Source organism: Hemicordylus capensis, chromosome 4 (genome assembly GCF_027244095.1).
Source record: "Hemicordylus capensis ecotype Gifberg chromosome 4, rHemCap1.1.pri, whole genome shotgun sequence".
Lineage (NCBI taxonomy): Eukaryota > Metazoa > Chordata > Lepidosauria > Squamata > Cordylidae > Hemicordylus > Hemicordylus capensis.
In genome coordinates, this window is record NC_069660.1 from 87,019,456 (window position 1) to 87,040,802 (window position 21,347).

General features: G+C 45.9%; 1 protein-coding gene across 1 annotated transcript in view; it reads right to left on the reverse strand.

Moving 5' to 3' along the window:
- LOC128324387 (phosphatidylinositol 3-kinase regulatory subunit alpha-like) overlaps window positions 1–2,795 on the reverse strand; it is a 343,159-nt gene extending 340,364 nt beyond the window's left edge. The window contains exons 1-2 of the mRNA XM_053248910.1: window positions 2,202–2,795; window positions 1,979–2,082 (exon numbers count right to left, since the gene is read on the reverse strand). The gene's annotated coding sequence lies outside the window, so the exon portion shown is untranslated. The remainder of the gene's footprint in view (window positions 1–1,978; window positions 2,083–2,201) is intronic.
- Between the last annotated feature and the right edge of the window lie 18,552 nt (window positions 2,796–21,347).

Here is a 21,347-nt window from a genome sequence, read left to right on the forward strand (position 1 = left end):
CCACTGACTGGCCGCCAGGCGCCAGCAAAGCAATGGGGGGGGGGCGCGGGCGGCGCGGAAAGGACCGCTTGTGGGGGATGGGCTGCCTACGTGCTCCCTTGACTGCTGCAGCGCTGCTGCACTGAGCAGGAAACATTTGTATTAACAAAAAATTAAAAATAAATTTAAAAAATTTTTTTGTCATGTCGGCGCCCCCCATGTGACCAGAAAAGATGGCGCCCGGGGCACGTGCCCCCCCTGCCCCCCCTATAGTTACGCCTCTGTAGTTGACTGCTAAAGAACCAGAACTCTCATTTCCTAGTGAATACACAAAATACAAACTCCCCCCCCACAAACATCAGATAAATAGAAATTGCATCTGTCAGCCTACCTGTGTATGCATGCACGCGCGCGCGCACACACACACACACATCAAAAGCCTCTAGTGGTCATAGATCTGATGAACACTTAATGGTTAGACCACACCATTGAAGGGCCCAGTCCTGCCAGTTTTTTGGAGAACTGGTTAAAAAAAAAAGCCTTGTTTCTTAGACAGCAAGACATTGTCACTGCATAACGAAAGAGATCATGATTTTAGTGTTTTTAAGAAGCTGTACTTATCAGAATGTATGAAATTGTCCTACTTATACATCACACACAAAAAGCATTTTTATTTAATTTATTTATTTATTTATCTATTCAATTTCTATACCACCCTTCCAAAAATGGCACAGAGAAATAATAAATAAATGAGATGGATCCCTGTCCCCAAAGGGATCACAATCTAAAAAGAAACATAAGATACACACCAGCAACAGTCACTGGAGGTACAGTGCTGAGGATGGATAGGGCTGATGTTTAAGGGGCCTCTCAGGATAAAACTCCAGGCTAGCCTCATCACAGAGACAAAGAAAAGATGATCCAGCATTAATTACAGGGCAACTTTTCTTTTTAAAGGGGGAAAACTTTCAACTTCAGAATCCATAGTACAAAGTTAATGTGTATGAGTTCTTAAAATCCAGAATATACCCTATTTAGTTAATCTGAAGAGCATTTTATTTTCTCTCTAAAAAAACCCCTGCTCTGGGGCTAACCCGGGGGGTGCACAATTCAAATGTTTTGATGAGCTGGAACCAACCACAATGGTGTTCAGTGGTCAAGGTCAATTTTCAGCACACTGTTGAATTAAAATTAATTATTAAAAATATTAATGCAAGCAATTATTAGATAGTTGTGGATCTTTCCCCCTTTGGCAAGGGACCCACAATTTTAACTAAGAATCATGGCCAGAAAATAGAGCCTGTCCTTGCTCAGTCACTGGGGCATCTAGTGAGATCTCACTTTAAAAATGCCAGCCCCAACCAAATGCAAAATCCTCTCCTCTCTCTAAATTGCTGTCGATTTCATGTTGCAATCCTAGGCATGCTTACTTAGGAGTAAGCATGACTGGAAGCCCTGTGGGAATATTTTCCAAGTAAACATGCACAGGATGGTGCTGTAAGGCAGTTTCAGAGAGGGCAGAGGATGAAAAGATGAAGAAGAGGGAACTAACCCAAAGAGTGGCCTTGGGGTGCTGTTGCTGCAAGTTGTGCCAATCAGTGGACCCACAAAAAAGTCCCTGAGGGCCTGATCTGGTCCCCGGGCCTTATGTGGTGCAGGCCTGGCCTAACTCTTGCTCTGTGCATGTCTGAACATACACAGACCTGTTCGGGGTGTGTGGGGGGCGGATGTCCAAACATGGGTGTTTGTTCTGCATCTGCTCTGGGCATGCCTGAACATGCCTGGACATGTTCTGTGGAGGCTCTCCACAGGGTCTCACTATACCCTTAGGAGGCTGTGGCTTCAACCTGCCTTTAGTTAGAAGCTTTCGGCTCCTTCCTGCTGTGATGTCATCATGCCCTTCGAAAGGCAGGGCTTCAACTTGCCCTCACTAGGCTCTGGCTTCACCTTGCCCATAGTTCCTTGCCCTTACTAGGCTGTGGCTTCACTTTGCCCTTACTTAGGCTCCGCCCAGGTACTATAGGGCTCTTCATTGATATTCAGGCCCAAGAATTTCTGCATTGCTATGCGAGAGGGTTTCAGAGTTTGCACAAGTGCTGAATTCTAAAGGGAGAAAAGAAAAGACTATTAGTTTAATGTCATTTTTCACACACACACACACACACACACACACACACACACACACACACAACCTCAAAACCTAGAATGTAAAATATATTTACCTGTGGCTCAGCTGCCATGGTTGCCAGGATCTCTTGCCATATTTCCCTTGTCTCAGCTTGTTCTTCAGCATAGGTTTGGACAGGCGGTCCTTGTGGTTCATCATCTGAACTGGTGCTAATATAGCGTTTTCTTGGCTTAGGTGTAGAATCTGGCTGATTTGTTGCCAAATTAGGGCTCTGAGGAGATTCCATAATCAAACCCACAAGCAAACAGTAGAATGGTTACCTTTATGCAATGGGGGCTATGCTACAAGCCTTGTAGGATACTCAATACAGCAGCAACACTATAAGCATTGAACGGCAGGCTGGGACCTACTTCCTATAGGCCCTCACATGTCAGGTGGGGTAGGCCTCATGGTACAGGAGGAGACCGGCTCTGGGCATGTCTGGGCATGTTCTCTGGAGGGTTTTCAACTCCTCCCTGCTGTGATGTCATGCCCTTCGATGGGCGGGGCTTCACCTTGCCCTTACTAGGCTCTGGCTTCACCTTGCCCATAGTTCCTTGCCCTTACTAGGCTATGGCTTCACTTTGCCCTTACTTAGGCTCCGCCCAGGTATGTATATAAACTACTAACAGGGTAACCCTACCACCCGATTACCTTCTGCCCCAGCCTCCAATGGATGTTTCCCTCCCACCCTAGGCTGCAACAGGCATGGGGGCTTTGCCCCCACCATCCGTTCCCCACTCACCCCCACTGGCGCCGTCCGGGACAGTCCATCCCGCTTGCTGCCTCCTCCCAGCCCAGGCCGCGGCCGGGCTAGGCCTGCTGCCACCACCTCACAGCAGCTGGGCCAACCGGCGCCCAGCCAATTAGGCGCCTCCGCCGGCCAACCGGAGCCCAGCCAAGCAGTGTGGGCGGGGCCTGCCAAACATCCACACGTATCCCCTCGCATCCCCACGCAGTTTTCTACTCAGTTGGCCACAAGAGAAACAAATATATAGATTATTATGTTCTCCTCTTGAGTATTCTTTTCACAGCACTGATGTTGCATGGGAGCCAAATTGTTCTGTGATGTCTACAGCTATTGAGTAGCAGGCAAGAATGGAAAATACAAAAATCATCAACATATTTGAGAGTATCCTTTTCCAGGATTTCTGGACAGCCTAGCCCTCCTCTAGCTGAGACATATATCTGGAGGCACAACTTCAGATCTGCCCAGCCAGCTTGCTCATCCAGGGATGGAAATTGCAGTAGTAAGTGGAAGTCTCTGATTTCCTCTTCCTTCCAAGTCAAGTACAGTGGTCCCTCGACTTACAAACTACTCGACATCCGAATTTTTCGACTTACGAACGAAAAAAGTGGCCGCACGCTTACGAATTCTTCGACATCTGAACGGAAAACCGTTGGCGGTTTTAGATGCGGTTTCCTCGACTTACGAATTTTTGTGAACGATCTCAGTGAGGATAAGGCTGCAGCCCAGGAAGCTGTGGAGCACTTTGATAATGTGGTTGTTGCCCCATGGTGAGCAATGCTCCGCAAGAGACAGAGGCAGCAGACCATGGACCGGTTTGTGGTGAAGCAGGCAAGGCAGGAGGAAGAACCTTGCTGTTCTTCCCAGTTGTCACCCTCTGCCTCCTCTTCCCAGAAATGATTTTTTTGGTTTGAAAATTAAAAAGTTCATTGCTGTTTGCAGTTTACATTTCCTGTTTTTCCTGTTCCCAAGTTGAGGTGTGTGGTGTAAAGAAATGTAACCTGAGGGTGAGGCATGTTCCTTTGAAGAGTGCCTGCCTTAGAATTGCACACAAGTGTCCTTAACATGTTCCCAAGTTGAGATGTGTGGTGTAAAGAAAGAGGCATGCTCCTTCGAAGAGTGCCTGCCTTAGAATTGCACACAAGTGTCCTTAACATGTTCCAAAGCTGAGGTGTGTACAGTAATGCTTTAAAATGTTGGCTGAGGCATGTTCATTGTGCCTGCCTGTCTTTGAAAAGCACTGCAGTGACCTGCATCAGGTCCAAAAACTGTGTTGAGTAAGGTTTAGAAATGTTGGCTGAGGCTGAGGCATGTTGAGTGTGCCTGCCTGCCTTTAAAGTGCCCTGAAGTGACCTGCATCAGGTCCCCAAAAAATGATAAAGTGCTGTTGTAAATGTTTATTGTTGAAAAGTAATGTTGCTGTGCAGTTTGCATGCCTTTAAAGTGCACTTGATAAAGAGTTTTGCACAAAAAACTGGGTGTCTGGGTCTTTTTCCTAGGCTCCGGAACGAATTAATCCATTTCCAATGCATTCCTATGGGAAACCGCTTTTCGACTTACGAAGTTTTCGACCTACGAATGTGCATTCAGAACGGATTAAGTTCGTAAGTCGAGGGACCACTGTAAAGGTAATGTGTGCAGTCAAATTGATTTCAACTCCTGGTGCCCACAGAGCCTTGCGGTTTTCTTTGGTGGAATACAGGAGGGGTTTACCATTGCCTCCTCCTGTGCAGTATGAGATGATGCCTTTCAGCATCTTCCTATATTGCTGCTGCCCGATATAGTACCAGCGGGGATTCGAACCTTCTGCTTGTTAGTCAAGCATTTCCCCACTGCGCCTCTTAAGGTGACTTCCTTTCAAGTCAAGTAATTATTCAAGTAGAATAATAGGATTCCAAAACCACTAACTTGGACAAAGGTCTGATGGCTCTTTTGATACTCTAAAAGGGTATATATTGGACTGGGGTGATTCTCCTAAAATTTTGAGGAAAATGTGATGAGAACAGGAACATTTGAGATCATTTTGTGGTCCATGTAAAATACCCATTGATACTTTAGACCTCTAAAATTGTTTTGAAATGCTGTAGTTTATTGTATGTATCTTTTCATTTAAATATTTATTTTGCTGTTTTTCAGGTGTTTTATATCGACATTATTCACAGTGGCATCACTAGCACTGGAAATGTTAATGCCCACCATCATTCAGGCTTTCAAAGTCGGTACTTCCATCTGATTCTGCATCATCCCTGGATGTTGCAGGATGATGTATGATAGCATTCTTTAGGTTGTTTAGGAAAACAGGTTTCATGAAATGCAGTGGGGAATAGGTTCCTCTTACTCACCTAATCATTTGGAACAGACTAGATAATGAGACACATGTATCACCACAGCAAAAGAACAAGCTGGAGAGACTTATTAGCACATGAGCAAAGCCGAAAGCTGTGCTCAATGATGTAGAATCAGATATGGAGGAGATTCTCACGATCAGCTAAGGGAGCCTGGCCCGCTTTTTGCTGATCATCTACCACAGGAGCCACACGGCTCCCAACAGCAAACTCTCCTAATTCCCCCTCCCCTTAGCCAAGTGAGTGCTCTGCTAACCCCTTCTTTTTGATCTTGTATTGCCATGCTGCGGCTCCATACCACGGCAACACACAAGGAGACCCCCAGGGGGAGGCTGAAACAAGCCTCTCGATCCTGGAGGTCTCTCCAGGATGCTCTGCATGCTCGCATGGGGCATCCTGGAACTTCCGGGGGTGCAGGGACCCCAATCCCTGCAGCCCCCGCCGGCTCCGTGACAAAGCCAGCAGTCATGTGGGCTGCTAATCCAGCCATCCTGGGCTATCTGGGGATTGTCTGCGGGGAGAGCGGGCTAAGCCTGCTCTCCTCTAGGAGTGTGCATGGTTTTGGTCTGGCATAATAGAACAGACCGCTGGACCGGTCCAGCGGTCCGGCTGGGCGGGGGACTGTGACTTTAAGCGGGGTGGTGGTGGTTACCCCCCCCCCCGCTGCTCTTCCCCCTCCGGCGCTGGTCCTTGGAAAAATCTTCTTGGGGCGGCAGAGCTCCTCTCTGTCGCCACTGCCCCCGTCATTGTTCGTCAAGCCTTAACAGAGACGAGCGCTAGCGGTGCGCATGCGCCCTGCGCGGCGCGCGCACTCGTCTCTGATGCTGCAGCGTGCACGCCGCGCAGGGCACATGCACGCCACTAGTGCTCGTCTCCATTAAGGCTTGACGAACAACGACGGGGGCAGGGGCGGCAGAGAGGAGCTCTGCCTCCCCAAGAAGATTTTTCCAAGGACCAGCGCCAGAGGGGGAAGAGCGGCGGGGGGGGGGGGTAAGTACTACCACCACCCCCCACTTAAAGTCACAGTCCCCCCCTGCCGTTCCGGGGGGGGGACTCCAAGCCATGCACACCCCTACTCTCCTCACAAACCCTCTGAAGGCGGGTCTCACCGATCATGAGACTTGCCTCATGGAGTAGTATACTTTGTGCAAGTATTATTCACAGAGGTAGCCCTCTCATAAAGTATTGGCTGAATATCTGTCCTTTGGAATTTAAATTGGGAAGCATTCAAGGCAGCCTTTTGAATGATTACAATGGTTACAAGTCCAAGACAAGCATAGAAGATGCCTATTAGAGGTCTGACTACAGATCATCTCTTTCCTCAAGGAACATGACATGACCAGTATATGCATTTTTGTGCAACTGATCACAGTAACAACATATTTTTGTAGGACCAAGTAGACCTCAGTTCAAATCCTCATTTGGCCATGAAACTCACTGGGTGACTGCATCAGTCACTTATCTCTTAGCCACCCAGGTTATCTGCACAGGATATAAACATAACCATAAAGACCATTCTGGGCTCTTTGGAGAAAGAGTGGGATATAAATGAAAATAAAAATAAAAATAAATAAAGGGTTCAAAGATGAAGGCTGGTTTGGGACATATGTTGAAAATTGAAGAAATGCTAAAAACTTGCAAGCAATGTACGACATGAATCAGATAATGCTGATGACTGCTTGACATTTGCATGTATGAGCCCAGTTTCTATTTACAGAGTTCACATTTCTTGTATGAGTCATACTTTGATAGCCTTACTGTGGTGTTAACTTTGTTTTAGAGCCAAAATATCAGTGAATGCTGTGGATCACTCAACAACGTACACATTCAGCCCCGACCACTCTCTTGAGAAAAGTGTATCCCCCAAGAATGTAGAAGGTGGTCATCCCTAATTGAGGTAAAATAGGAACTTGTAACTCCAGAGCCAATAAGAAAAAGATGCAATATTAGTGCTACAACCTGGCAACTGTAGGGAAGTGCAAGTATGTAATTGGTCCAAAACTGTGTCACCAACAAGTCAAAATTCTACAAGTAAAATGTTTAATGGAAATTAGGATATTTGTATACATTTATTAAGTATGGGTGACTGCATCAGTCACCATCTGATATAATCCATCTATTTATTAAGATGATATAATCCATTTTATTTATTTATTATTTCTCTGTGTAAACTGCCCTGAGCCATTTTTGGAAGAGTGATATCAATCAATCAATCAATCAATCAATCAATCAATCAAATAAATAAATAAATAAATAAATAAATAAAGTATGTTTTATTCTAGTTGCATGTTTTGGGGTTTTGAAAACAAATTTTGGGTTATCTTCCCACAATTAACTGGAAAAATTAATGGTGCGGCCACATTTGGAGTACTACGTGCAGTTCTGATCACTGTATCTCAAGAAGCATATTGTAAAACTGGAAAAAGTGCAGAAGAGGGAAACCATGATGATTAGGGGCCTGGAGAACCTTTCTTATGAGGTGTTGGGGTTTGTGATTATTTAACAAAGCACCAAGGAAGCTACCACTCCAGTTACAGAATGCAGAATTTAGTTGTTGAGGCTATTTAAGTAACACACATGGCGATCACTGTAGAGTCTAAACTAAATTGATTTATTGGTAGTAGTAGTAGTATGTTTATTGCGGTCACAGACCAGATTAACAAACAATTGCGGGGCGGGGGAGAGAAAGGCGGCGGTGGGCGGGAGGAGAGAAAGGCGGCGGCGGGGCCCTTCCTGGCGGGCGGGGGGAGAGAGGCAGCAGCAGGCGGGGGGAGAGAAAGGCGGTGGCAGGCGGGGGGAGAGAACGGCGGCGGGGCCCTTCTTGGCCACCTGCTGAAGCTCTGTGTGGGGGGAGGAATGGGAAGGGAGGAGGGCTGGAGAGCACGGGCCGGAGGGAAGGGGAAGAGAGGAGAGATCGGGGCAGGAGGAAGGGGGGGGGACAGTCGGCCCCAAAGCGCTGCACAAATGCTCTGTGCGGGGTTGGCTAGTAACGATTTATAGCATTAAAATTTATTGGTGAAGTATATTTGAAATAGGAAAGACCTATCCTATCAGCTACATAATAAATAGGTAGGCAGAGAGAGATGTTTCCATTTTTATCTCAAAAGGCTGATGCACTGGCAAAGGTCAAAAGCGCATTGACCTTTCTCTCAAAGGGTTGATGCATTTTCATCAAAAGGTCAATGCACTGGAAATTCATCCCCAGCATGAGGCAAGGCTACAGCATCTGGGGCTTTTTAGTTTGGAAAAGAGGCAACTAAGGGGAGACATAATAGAGGTGTGTAAAATTATACGTGGAGTAGAGAGAGTGGGCAGAGATAAATTTTTCTCCCTCTTACAACACTAGAACCAGAGATCATCCCATGAAACTGAAGGCTGGGAATTTTAGGACCAACAAGAGGAAGTACTCACACAGTGCATAATAAATCTATGGGATTCTCTGCCATGGGATGTGGTGATGACCACTAGCTTGGATGGCTTTAAAAGGAGCTTGGACAAATTCATGGACGACAGGTCTATCAATGGCTACTAGTCTGGTGGCTATAGACCACCTCGAGCCTCAGAGGCAAGGTACCTCTAAATACCAGTTGCAAGGGAGCAACATTAGGAGTGAGGGCATGCCCTCACCTCTTGCCTGAGGGCTTCTCAGAAGCACCTGGGAGTTATTCACACATGGCTTCATGCTGCGGGGTAAATGTTGAGCGAAGCCACTTTGATTTACACTCATTGTAATTCAGTGAAGCATTGAGGGAAGCAGCCCCTCCCCTCTGCTCTTGGGTTTTGTTTTGGTGCAAGTTCACATCACATGTCTCTGTGTTTTCCTTCTAGCCAATGGCGGGGGGAGATTTCTAAAGAGCTATATCTGCATTTCTGTCATAAGCTCGTCCGTCCGAAGCTTGGTCCAAGGTAACCGTCGAAGAAGCCAGTAGTTCAGGGATCCTCCTGCGTCTGAAACAAAGCACAAGAGAAACAAATCACTATCGAGTATCAGGGTAACCCTGTCTCCCACGCACCTAGGTAGCTCACCAGATTCCAAGAGTCCTGAGCCCAAGGTCCACAACGTCACCAAGGGAGGTCTCAAGGCGAGGTGAAACAGCCCGATGTCTGGCTCAGGAACCAGGTCTAAAGCAGCAGGAGTCAGGGCCTCAAGGGTTCGAACAAGGTGCTGGGAAATCCAAGCAGCCAAAGGCTGGTCTGCCACAAGCCCAAGTGACACGTTGCTTCCCAGCAGCTTGGACGTTGTCTGCTGGCTAATTTATAGTGCTTGGCTAATGGCTCTCCTCCCCCAGGCAGCTGTTGGAGATTTCAGCATTTATCTCATCTGTTAAAAAGACGCTGACTTCACCTCAATGGCTGCAGCTACTGCCGATGTTTGGCACGCCTTCACTCTTGAGGGGTAAATGGTTGTTCCTCTTGCAGCTCAGGATCTGATTTTTCACACACACACACACACACACACACACACACACACACACACACACACCCGCCATCTCTTCTGCTTCCAACAGCCCGTTTGGAGCTGAAGCTTTGTCTTGGCCTGTCTCCTGCAGTCTGACTGTTGAGCAATCCCCTTTGGGTGCCTCTTCCTCTGCTGGAGCGTTGCCAACTTCCCCCTCCTCTTCACTGTCCGTGGGTAAGGGCATGACAACTTCTAAAGAGAGTATCCCTCTTATTATGCTAATGATTCTACATAAGTGCCTCTTCCTATTTGCTCTGGCATTTTCAGAAAAACCCGCTTAAACCTAACATTTTTAAAACCTGGAAATACATTGAGATAAGCTAGAATTTGGAAGACAAATGCCCAATTTGTGTGTAGAGTGCTTCCAAGGACCTCGAATGGACTTTGGGGTAAGTTTGGCTGGTGTATGAATGCCCACACTCTCTTCTAAAGGAGATTCAGGGTAACAGCCCTGTCTGTAAAGCCTCCAGGTAGGCCACTGTGTGAAACCGGATGCTGGACTGGATGGGCCTTGGGCCTGATCCAGCAGGACTATTCTTATGCTCTTACATAGAAGGAAGTTTGTGGAATTTAAGATGCAATTAGGACAGAAAGCAGGCATTTTGGAGAAGGACAATGAGTGAAACTAAATTAAGCCAAACTATTAAACACAGATACTATGACTGACTTGCAGGCTGGGGCACAAAACTTGACAAGTATGAGTTTGACACTGAACTTCTTTGGGTGCTAATATTTGTGCTTGTTTAATTTTCACTCTCTATCTAGGCCAGCATGGATAGCAAATATGCCAGCACAGCTGCATTTGTTGTGGGTATCTTTCAGTTTAGTCTCTCATCTATTCCCAGACACCCATTGTTTCAAAATGCAATTGTTAATCTCTTTGGCTAGGCTCTGTTTTAATTCTCCTCTTCCTCTGAATTGTTCTAATTAACATTCGTGCTGAGTTCATTTTCTTTTGGTGGAATTCTCATTTCAGAAATGTGGACGTTCATGACAAGGGAGAACACAGTAGGTCTATTCAGCTTGAGTCTGTGTTTTCAAAACAGTGTCTCTATTTCTGTCTAGAGTCTCTTTTGATGAATCCATTGTTCATTTTCCCTCCTTCACTCATAGAGACTTACAGTACTGGAAAAGAAAAGGGGCTACAGATTTTTAAAAAGAAGAAAAGAGTTGTTTGTGGAATAAGAAATTATGGGCTTATACATCCAAATCCAGTTGATGATAGGGGGGGAAATCACATTGGGGAAATTTCTATTTCTAGCATTTTTAGTGCTAAAATGTTAACTAGAAACCTCCTCTCTTGGCTGCTTCAGAACGTGGTAGCCCAACTTTTAAACCCGGCATTTAGCCATGGTTAAATGAGCCTGTGGTTCATTTAACCTCAGCAAGTGTTTGTGAACACGATCGCCACCAAGTTAAAAAGCTTTCCCCGGGCCCATCACCATTTCCGGCAGCGAGCCAGGAGGAAGGAGAGGCCACGTTAAGCACTGTGGCTGCTCTAATGAGAGCAGCCTCTGTGCTCAAAACAGGGGCACTGAGGGATATGGGAGGGGGAAGTTCTCCCGTTTCTGGCTTTTGCCTTCACTGCTCTGCTGCTCATATAGACACACCGCACAGCGAAGGCAAAGGTGCCACCGCTTGTCTACCAGGGAAGGCAGGCAAACTCTGGCCTTTCCTGCAGACCTCTTTGAGTAGCAGCATGAGATCATGTGTACGAGCTCTATATATGGAAAGAACAGGGAAGGAGCAAGGCAGGAAAAACTATGCCTGTCCTACAACTCAGCAGTAGGAAACATTGCACATGATGAGTTGTGGCCTGTGGCAGACCTAATTTCATCAGTTCTCTAGCAAAGCAATTAAAGAGGCAAGTGTAAGTGTGGTACTCTGTGAATAATGTAATTCTGCAGATTCAGAATCTTCCACATGATTTAGCAATTATGGCAGCAACTTGGTAGATAACATGCCAGGACAAAATGCTTGTCCCAGATGTTTGATAGGTGCTAAAGAACTAGGATGCACCTCTAATAGGTGCTAAAGAATTAGGATGACTAAATCTAATCACATACCTGTAGGAGAACAAATGTCATGCATTGTACTTTCAGTCACTGGGTTTGAGTCAGAGTTATTGCAGAGTTATTCTACAATAACGCTGTTCACACACACACAGCCTAGCCCAGGCTAGGGCAGCCCAGGCTGGGCTAGGCTGCACGCCTGAAGTGCTGAGAGCAATCCCAGAGCTGCCCTTGCACCAAGGCCAGGTTTTTAACCCAGTGTTTAACCTATGCTTCACTTAACCTTGACCAGCAATCGTTTGGGTGATTGCCACTGGGTTAAACAGCTCCCCCACACCTGGCCCACCACCATTTCTGGAAGTGAGCCAGGGAGGTAGGAGCAGCCACACAGACAGTGACAGCTGCTCTAATAAGAGCAGCCACTGCACACGTGCTCTGGGGCGCCTTGGGATGCAAGGGGAGTCCTCCTGCTCCCAGCTCCTGTGGCCACCATTGCTGTTCGTGTGGGCACACGGTGCGGCAGAGGGGAGGGTGGCTGCTGCTTGTCTGCCGGGGAAGGCAGGCAAGTTCCTGTCTTCCCCGCATTGCACCCAGCAGCAGCCTCAAGTTTTGTGGAAGACCTCATTCTGTTTTTTAATTTATTTTATAGATCAACTCCGCACAGAATATCTTGCTCAGCAGATGTTTTCTCAGACTGTGGCCAGCACATGCAGTTTCCACACATCCTCTCAAAATCCAGGGAGGCTCAATTAATATCAAAGTACCAGAAGCCACATCTGAAATTTTGTCTGCTCATTGGCTACATTAAAGGGAAGCTAAAATAATACACCACAGAATAATAATAAATGGTCTTCTTTTCATCTGACAGCGATTTACTATCCAAGTCAATGGAGAACTACTGAGTTCTCCTTCGTCGGTTTGGTGACGAGGTGACCCAAAGACATCATGCTTCACCTCCAGACTGTGAACTTAAGCATGGGAGGAAGTGGTGTAAGATCACAAGACTTCGTACGATCGTATTCAAAGCACAAATAAAAGGAAATCACTGATTAATGCATAGTTTGGAGGAAAGCCGGGGCCCTTTATATTCCCATTTGTTATGAAGTTTGGCCACAGGTCCTTATGGTTTTTCTAAGCAGAGACTGCTCATAGAGACTCCCTGCCTCCCTCCTGCCCCATTGTTGCCCCAAGGCGAGCGGCAGTGAGTGGTGGTGCTGGCCAGGTAATGACCTTATTACCTCACTTGACGCCCCCACCCAGCCACCCCTTGATGCCTTTTGAGGATTCCCCCACCCCCTATACTTGTAATGGGGAATCCTCACCAGCTTTCTTGTCTTAAGGAGGCAATTTTTAGACCTCTTCTAAAGAAGCCTATGTTGGATCCCTCAGAGTTAAGCAACTATAGGCCTATCTCCAACCTTCTGTTATTGGGCAAGGTGATTGACAGGGTGGTAGCCTCCCAGCTCCAGGCAGTCTTGGAGGAAACTGATTATCTAGATTCAGACTGGCTTTCAGGCAGGCAATGTGTGGAGACTGTCTTGGTCAGCCTGAAGGATGATCTCCAATTGTGAATCAACAGAGCGAGTGTGACACTATTGGTCCTTTTGGATCTCTCAGAGACTTTTGATTCTATCAACCATAATATCCTCCTGGAGCGTCTGAGAGGGTTGGGGGTGAGAGGCACTGCTTTGCAGTGATTCCACCCCTACCTCGGGCAGGTTCCAGATGGTGTCCCTTGGAGACTGTTGTTCTTCAAAATCTGAGATTTTCTATGGTGTCCCTCGGGGCTCCAAATTGTCTCTGATGCTGTTTAACATCTACATTAAACCACTTGCAGAGATCATTATGGGATTTGGGGCAGGGTGTTATCAGTATGCTGATGACACCCAAATCTGTTTTTCCATTTCAACATCATCGAGAGAAGGCATAATCACCCTAAATGCCTGCCTGGAGACAGTAATGGGCTGGATGAGGGGGATAACAAACTGAGGCTGAATCCAGATAAGACAGAGGTACTTATTGTGCAAGATTGGAACTCGGGAGATGAGTTTGATCTGCCTGTTTTGGATGGGGTCATACTTCTCCAGAAGGAACAGGTATGCAGTCTCGGGGTGCTTCTGGATCTGGACCTCTCTCTGGTTCCCCAGGTTGAGGCAGCAGCCAGAGGTGACTTCTATCAGCTTTGTCTGATATACCAGCTGCATCCATTTATTAAGATGCAAACCAGTGGTACATAAGGTGGTAACCTCCAGGCTGAACTACTGCAACGTGATCTATGTTTGGCTACCTTTGTATGTAGTCTGGAAACTGCAGTTGGTACAGAATGCAGCAGCCAGGTTGGTCTCTGGGACATCCCAGAAAGACCATATTTACCCCTACATTGGCAGAGCTACATTGGCTGCTGATACGTTTCCTGGCAAAATACAAAGTGCTGGTTATAACCTGTAAAGCCCTAAACAGCTTAGGCCCTGGGTATTTAAGAGAACATCTTCTTCACCATGATTCCCACCACTCATTAAGCTCATCTGGAGTGGTTTGTCTACAGTTGCCAACGGCTCATCTGGTGGCTACTCAGCAACGGGGCTTCTTGATTGCTGCCCCAAGGCTTTGGAATACACTTCTTGTTGAAATAAGAACCTCCCCATCTCTGACAACTTTTAAAAAGCCAATTAAGGCACATCTGTTCACCCAGGCTTTTAATTAGATTTTACAGTTTTAATACTTCTAACTTATTTTAAGTTTTAAATGGTTTTAATGTTTAAAGTTCATTTTGATTACTTTTGATTTATTGTGAACTGCCCAGAGATGTAAGTTTTGGGGGGTATAGACATTTGTTAAATAAACAAACAAACAAAATTTCCCCTTTACAAGTATATTGGCCCAAACTGCTGAACTGGTTTGATCAAATGGACCAGACCGGCTGGTCGGTTTGACTGAGCTGGTTCAGAGGAACACGGTTCAGTTCAAATTCATACCAAACTGTGTTTTTTGGACCATGCACGCTCCTATTGTGCACAAGACCACCAAGAAAAGTTGTGGGTTTTTTTAAAAGACTGGTTAAAAAAGGCAGGGTTGTGTTTTCCTTCCTCCCTCCCTCCCTCCTCCTTTTTTAAAATTTGGTGGTTGGCATGGCTGATCATCTGGGCTGGTTTTAGGATGTGATGGTGCTGTTTCTGGGGCTTGCTTTAGTCCCCTCCCTGCTTTCCCTCTCTGGCATTTTCCTCTCTCCCCACCCCAAAAAACAGCCCAGATCTTTCGCAGTCTCTAGATCCCTACCCTTCACACCCTGATCATTTTATGCTGCAGTAGATTTTTATTTTTAACAGAAATGAGCACCATCCTTCTCATACATATTATTTTTCTGTGCATTTCATTGTATAGGCGAAGTGGTGTGTGTGTGTGTGTATAGGGAGGGAAAGGAAAGCCCCCACATCAGTGGCTTCTTCCAGTCTTTTGCAATGGCTTGCTTCTCTTCAGATCTGAGGCTCTGGGGGCAGTTTCCACCACTATCCAAGCCTCTCTTCTTGCAAACACCAAATCTTTACAGCTTCTTGGTTCAATTGCAAGGAGGCAGGTGGAGATACATGCTCATGGGTCTCCTACTGTGTAAACTGGGACAAGCACACCTTCACACCCAGCCCCCTCTGCAACTCCAGTAGCCAAAAATGCGGCAGGAGAAGGGCAAGGATACTTTGCTCTATCAGCGGGGGGCCCTCCACATGGCTCTGTGGAAAACCTGGAGTAGCTGAGCAGACTGTTTTCAACATGAGGGAAATGTCCTATGAATATCATCCACTGTAAACCAGAAACATCAAGATAAAACCCAAATACAGTCTGTGGCTATGCAAATGGCCCCTTGCTGTTCACACGTGCAAGTCGGTGTCATCCCCCACTCATGCAAACACACACTAAGAGTATATGCAGCGAAACAAGTGTAAGTTGCCGTCTGGAAAGGACCTTGGTGTTGGTTGATAAATCAAAAGTATCATGATTTTTCTAATGGTTGAACCTGCATTCCAATGTCATCTACTGGAAGTGGAAGGGAAGTACAAGCCACTGCCACCCCCATTCTGAGTTAGATGGTAATATTGTCCCATTTGACTTAACAAAGAAGAGATTCGCCATAAAACTAACAATACTGAATGACATAGATGCATTAATTTTAAAAGCGAACCTAGGTACAGGTCCCTTGAAGGCACAGTACAGAAAGGAAGTGTACTGCCGTTTTATTTATTTATTTTTATCTATCCATTTATTTATTTATATCTATGTAAAGTGCTTTGAGAACTTTTTGTTGAAAACTGGTAAATAAATATTTGTCGTATCCATACTGCTGTACTTGTATTCAGTGTAAGGTGTGCATAACTGTACCAGTGTACACTGTACATTTGTTGTAAGAGCATTGCACATAATGTGTGAACAGGGCTTGAGTGATTGTTTCAACATGTCAACAGCCCATATTTGTTCAGCCTATTGTTTTGCATCATGCACTGAGAATGATGGTTTCTCTGTAAGGCGTGTGAGTGTGTGTATGTGTGCACTAGCTCCAAGAAAGAGGACTTGGGGCTACTGGTTGGAGTAATGTCAGGTTTGTTGTGATAAATGTATAGTAAACCTAAGGGTCAAACCACATATGCCATGAGAAATGTCATTAGAGCATCAGTCTTTTTTTAAAACATTAAAATTTTAGCTGCAGGGGCCCAATCAATATAAGGACTTTAGCATGTAGGAAGGTGGTATTTAACCCATTCTCCTCATACCACAATCCTGATAAAAGTTGCTCCCCCAAAGCAGCCCTGGGATGGAAGCTCCCATCAGTGTCAATAGCAGCTTATTTCCTAAGATCAACAACAGCTTCTTGGAAGGGGGGCATTTTAATCAGGACCATCGCAGAAAGGTAAAGGATTAAATATTCCCTCCTTGTGTATTGGATTCCCTGCTCACAGCTATTATTTAATGTAACTCCCACCAAGCAAAAGACAGACGCTCTAATTACCCTTGTTGTATCATATTTGGTTTGACCCTAAGAAAGCTAGTGTGATGTAGTGGTTAGAATGGAATGTTGGGCTAAGACTGAATTCAAATAACAACCCATAAAGTAGGGGCATACAAACAGGTTTGAATCCGAACTGGTTTGATAGCAAACTGGTTTGGTTCGAAGGTTCGGGGTCAAGCTGAACCACCCTGGACCGAACAATGCCCCCCGCCCAGTTCAGACCTTTATCAAATATATTTTTTAAAATGTTCCATAAAGTTCATTGGTTGACCCTGGCCCAGTTACGATCTCACAGAGTTGTTGCAAGGATAACCACATTCACTACCCTGAGTTCCTTGGAGGATGGGTGGAATAGATGTAATAAAACAACTCCAAATATATATAGTATGACATCATTCACATGACCAGGCAGGTGGGGGTGGAGAAGGCTTGTTATACTCACCTTCTCCCCAGCTGACCAAATTCTTATTTTGGGAGCATGAACCATGCTGCCAGATGAGCGGCACAGCTCCAGGAGCTGCAGGGCACAGCTCCAGGGTGCATCATCCTGGCCTCTGGAGAACCCACAATGCATTACACGATACCATATGTCATGTGACACACATTGGTGGATTATCCCAGGAGATAATCCACCAATGGTCAGGTGCCCGTCTCTGTGTGTGGCCGGCTCGCACGTGAGCAGCAAGCCCAGGCTAAGGGAGCGATCACTCCCTTAGTCTTGACTAACAGCCGGGCTAAAAAGCTGGGCTAGACAGCGCTGGCCTGCCAGGACCAGGCCTGATCTCAGCAGTTCTCATGTGCAGCCTAACCTGGGCTGGGCGTCCCTATGAATGAGGGCAGTGGAGTATAGGACTGAACCACCAGGATATTTTTTATTTTAATGCATGATATTTTATATTGAAAATATATTGAAAAATGCTGTCCACATAGTAAAAAGTCATCAATGAATTATGCCTGTTGGTGGCTATATCTTTCTGTAAGCCAACATTAAGGACCTATTGTTGACCTATTGTTGAAGAAGTACTCAAACAAGAACAAAAGAACATAAGAACAGCCCTGCTGGATCAGGCCCAAGGCCCACCTAGTCCAGCATCCTGTTTTGCACAGTGGCCCACCAGATGCCGCTGGAAGCCACGGACAGGAGTTGAGGCCTCTCTACTGCCATTACTCTATAATATCTAAAAACAGGGTTTGTTGTCATGAAGAAAGTATTTCCCATGCTTAAACACACTCATGCATACACACACCCAGAAGTTCAAGATAGTAAACATTTGAAAATAAAACAGCTGGTTCTTTCAAGGAAAAGGAAAATGATAGTAAATGAAAGGTCACTATAGGGTAGGCAATAATTTAAAAGGCTAGGAGAGAAGAAGCAGACAGCATTCCAAGTGCTATCAATTGCCCAGGACCTTTTATCAGCAGAAGACATGAGCTGGCTCAGCTGGGTGGGTAAGTACTAGCCAGATTCCTACATAAACTGCAACTTGATCTCACTTTACTTTTTTAAACTTCCGATGACTCTGCATTCTTTAACTGGGCTTCCGAAGGCAGCTTGCTATATATAGCACCCAAACAACAACTGCATGTGAAAAAAGGAGATCCTGTGCAAGCAGGAGATTTTTATTTATTTTTTAAGGCAGTGATACTAATTAAATTGAGTTCTATAATCTCAGCACTGAGATCTTACCAGTGTGTTACTGGTAAAGAATTCAGGTAATCTCTGTTGGAATGCACTCTATACAGGACTGCCCTCAGTGGCACACCCAGGTCATTTGAGAGCCCAGACCTGAAGGGCTTTGGAGGCCCCACCGTCATGATTTGGGGGGGGGGGGTGAGGAGAAAGTCCCCCTCTTTTGCACACTTTTTTTAAAAAAATGATGCTGCACAGTGGCTGCACTAGCTGTGGGGAGGGTGCGGGGAGGCAAGGAGGGGAGAGTTCCTCCACTTCTAACTGGACAGAGAGACACCTTTTTAACATGTTGATGCTCTTTATTTAGAAGGGGGATTTATTTATACCCCTATCCACCGCCAGCACAGTACTTCCAGTGACTGTTGCTAGTGAATGTCTGGCACAAGTTGATCATATGTTATGTGAAAAAGTACCTCCGTTTGCTGCTCCTAAATTTCCTAGCAATCAATTTCATGTGATGACCTCTGGTTCTAGTGTTATGTGAGAGGGAGAAAAATTTCTCTCTATTCACCTTCTCCACACCATGCATGATTTTATAGACCTTTATCATGTCTCCCCGCAGTCGTCTTTTTTCTAAACAAAATAGCCTCAGGTGTTGTAGCTTTGCCTCATAAGAAAGTTGCGCTAGGTCCCTGATCATCTTGGTTGCCCAATTCTACACCTTTTCCAGTTCTACAATGTCCTTTTTTAGATGTGGTGAGCAGAATTGTATGCAGTACTCCAGGTATGGCCACACCATAGTTTTGTATAAGGGCATTATAATATTAGCAGTTTTATTTTCAATCCCCTTCCTAATGATCCCTAGCATGGAATTGGCCTTATTCACAACTGCTGCACATTGAGTCAACAGTTTCAACAAGCAGTCCACCACAACCCCAAGTTCCCTCTCCTGGTCAGTCACTGACAGCTCAGGTCATATCAGTGTATACTTGAAGTTGGGGTTTTTCGTCCCAATGTGCATCACTTTACACTTGCCAACATTGAACCGCATTTGCCATTTTGTTGCCCACACACCCAGTTTGGAGAGATCCTTTTGGAGCTCCTCACAAAATATGTTTGGGATTTCACTACCCAAAAGGGTTTGGTATCATCTGGAAATCTGGGCACCTCGCTGCTTACCCCTACTTCTAGATCATTTATGAATAAATTAAAACGCACCGGCCCCAGTACAGATCCCTGGGGGACCCCACTTCTTATTTCCCTCTATGAAAACTCTCCATTTATACCTAACCTCTGTTTCATGTCTTTCAACCAGTTAGCAATCCACACATGTACTTGTCCCCTTATCCCATGACTGCTAAGTTTCCTCAGGAGTCTTTGACGAGGAACTTTGTCGAAAGCTTTTTAGAGGAGCAAAGTGCATTCTGGAGCAAAGTGCTCTCCTGATTTTCCCTTTCAGCTTTCTTTTCACCATACTCCACATTTTGGAGAAGTTTCCTCTTCTGAAATTCAACATGTCTGTGTTAGACTTCTTTGGTGATTCTCTCCCCACATGTATGCTGAATTGGATGGCACTATGGTCACTGTTCCCTAAAGGGCCAGTGACACTGACATCATGCACCAGGTCCTGGGTGCCACTCAGGATTAAGTCCAAGGCCCAGTCCAGTGCCATCTTGGCACTGATTAGCTTCTGGGAATGATTCAAGCTGCTGGATCCATGGCACTTTGCTATGTCATGTGCTCAGTTAACAATTCTATCTAGAGAAAATGGAGTGCAGTAAATAGAGCACTTGAGTTGAGTCAGAAGACCTAGGAGTTTCCAGATGGCAGGAAAATGCAGGATCTGATAAGCTTTCATGCAAGTTCTAAGTGCAATCTTATCATACAGACACTCTGGTAGCCTTCTAGACTCCTTCCTAGCACAATCCTATCATCTGTATATACTAGAGTAGTGACATCGGCAGTGGCTTGTTTCTAGATTTTTTGGCAGTCTTCTGCTCACCCTCTACAGCTACCTGTCCACCAGCCACTGGCCTCTGACCCCCACTCATCACTGCTGTCACTGCTGGCTGCCCCCCATTATACCCCCATGATGCAGCATAATGACATCACCATTCCAGTGTGAGCCCAATCCAGCAATAACAGACACCAGGGCAGTATAAAAGGAAGTAACTGGCAGCAGTGAGTGGGAGCTGTGGAGGCCAGTGGGGGGCAACCAGTGACGACTGCAGGAGTTAGTGGTGGGCACTTCAGAGGTTGAATGGCAAATGAGTGTGGTGGTTCCCCCCAGTGACACACCAAACAGAGACCTTGCACCATTTTTGCAGCTCCACCTGCTGACTAGCTCTTGCATTCTGAGAAGAACCCACCTTTTTCCATTACTTTTTTTTTTTTTTAGCAACTAGGGAAAAGGGTGGGTTCTTCTCAGAATGGAAGAGCTGGCCAGCAGGTGGCACTATGAAAATTCCCTGCTCACTGTGTGTAGAGAAAATAAGTTCATGCTACGTAGGAGTGCAGAAGCTTGCAGGAGCATCTGTACAGCAAGTAGGATCGGCCTTGGAACTTGTGCAAAAGCATTGCGGATCCCACACTTTATTGCTGTCTGTAACTCCCCATGGCCTATAGCCACTGAGCCAGGAAGCTCCGTAAGTGACTAGGCAGTGCAATTCTATGGCCCCACTGTACTGGCAGCCAGCTAATGCTGATGTAATGGCAGTGTAGTGTAGTCAGGATCTAGTGCACTCCCAGAAGCAATGTTGACAATTCAGTACTTTGCCATTCAGGATCCTGACTACAACTAGACTCATGCTCAGCATCCATGGCGACAACACAAATGCATACCAATCATGATGGTTGGTACTCTGATTTCACTGACCAGTGCTGGCATCAGGAACTGGCATTGCTTGGGCCCAGAGCCCACAAAAGTGCCCATTATTGATTCCTGAAACCACCTCCATGCCCAGCTTTCATGTGGTGGTGGTGTTCCTCTCTTGGGACCCACCCAAGTAGGA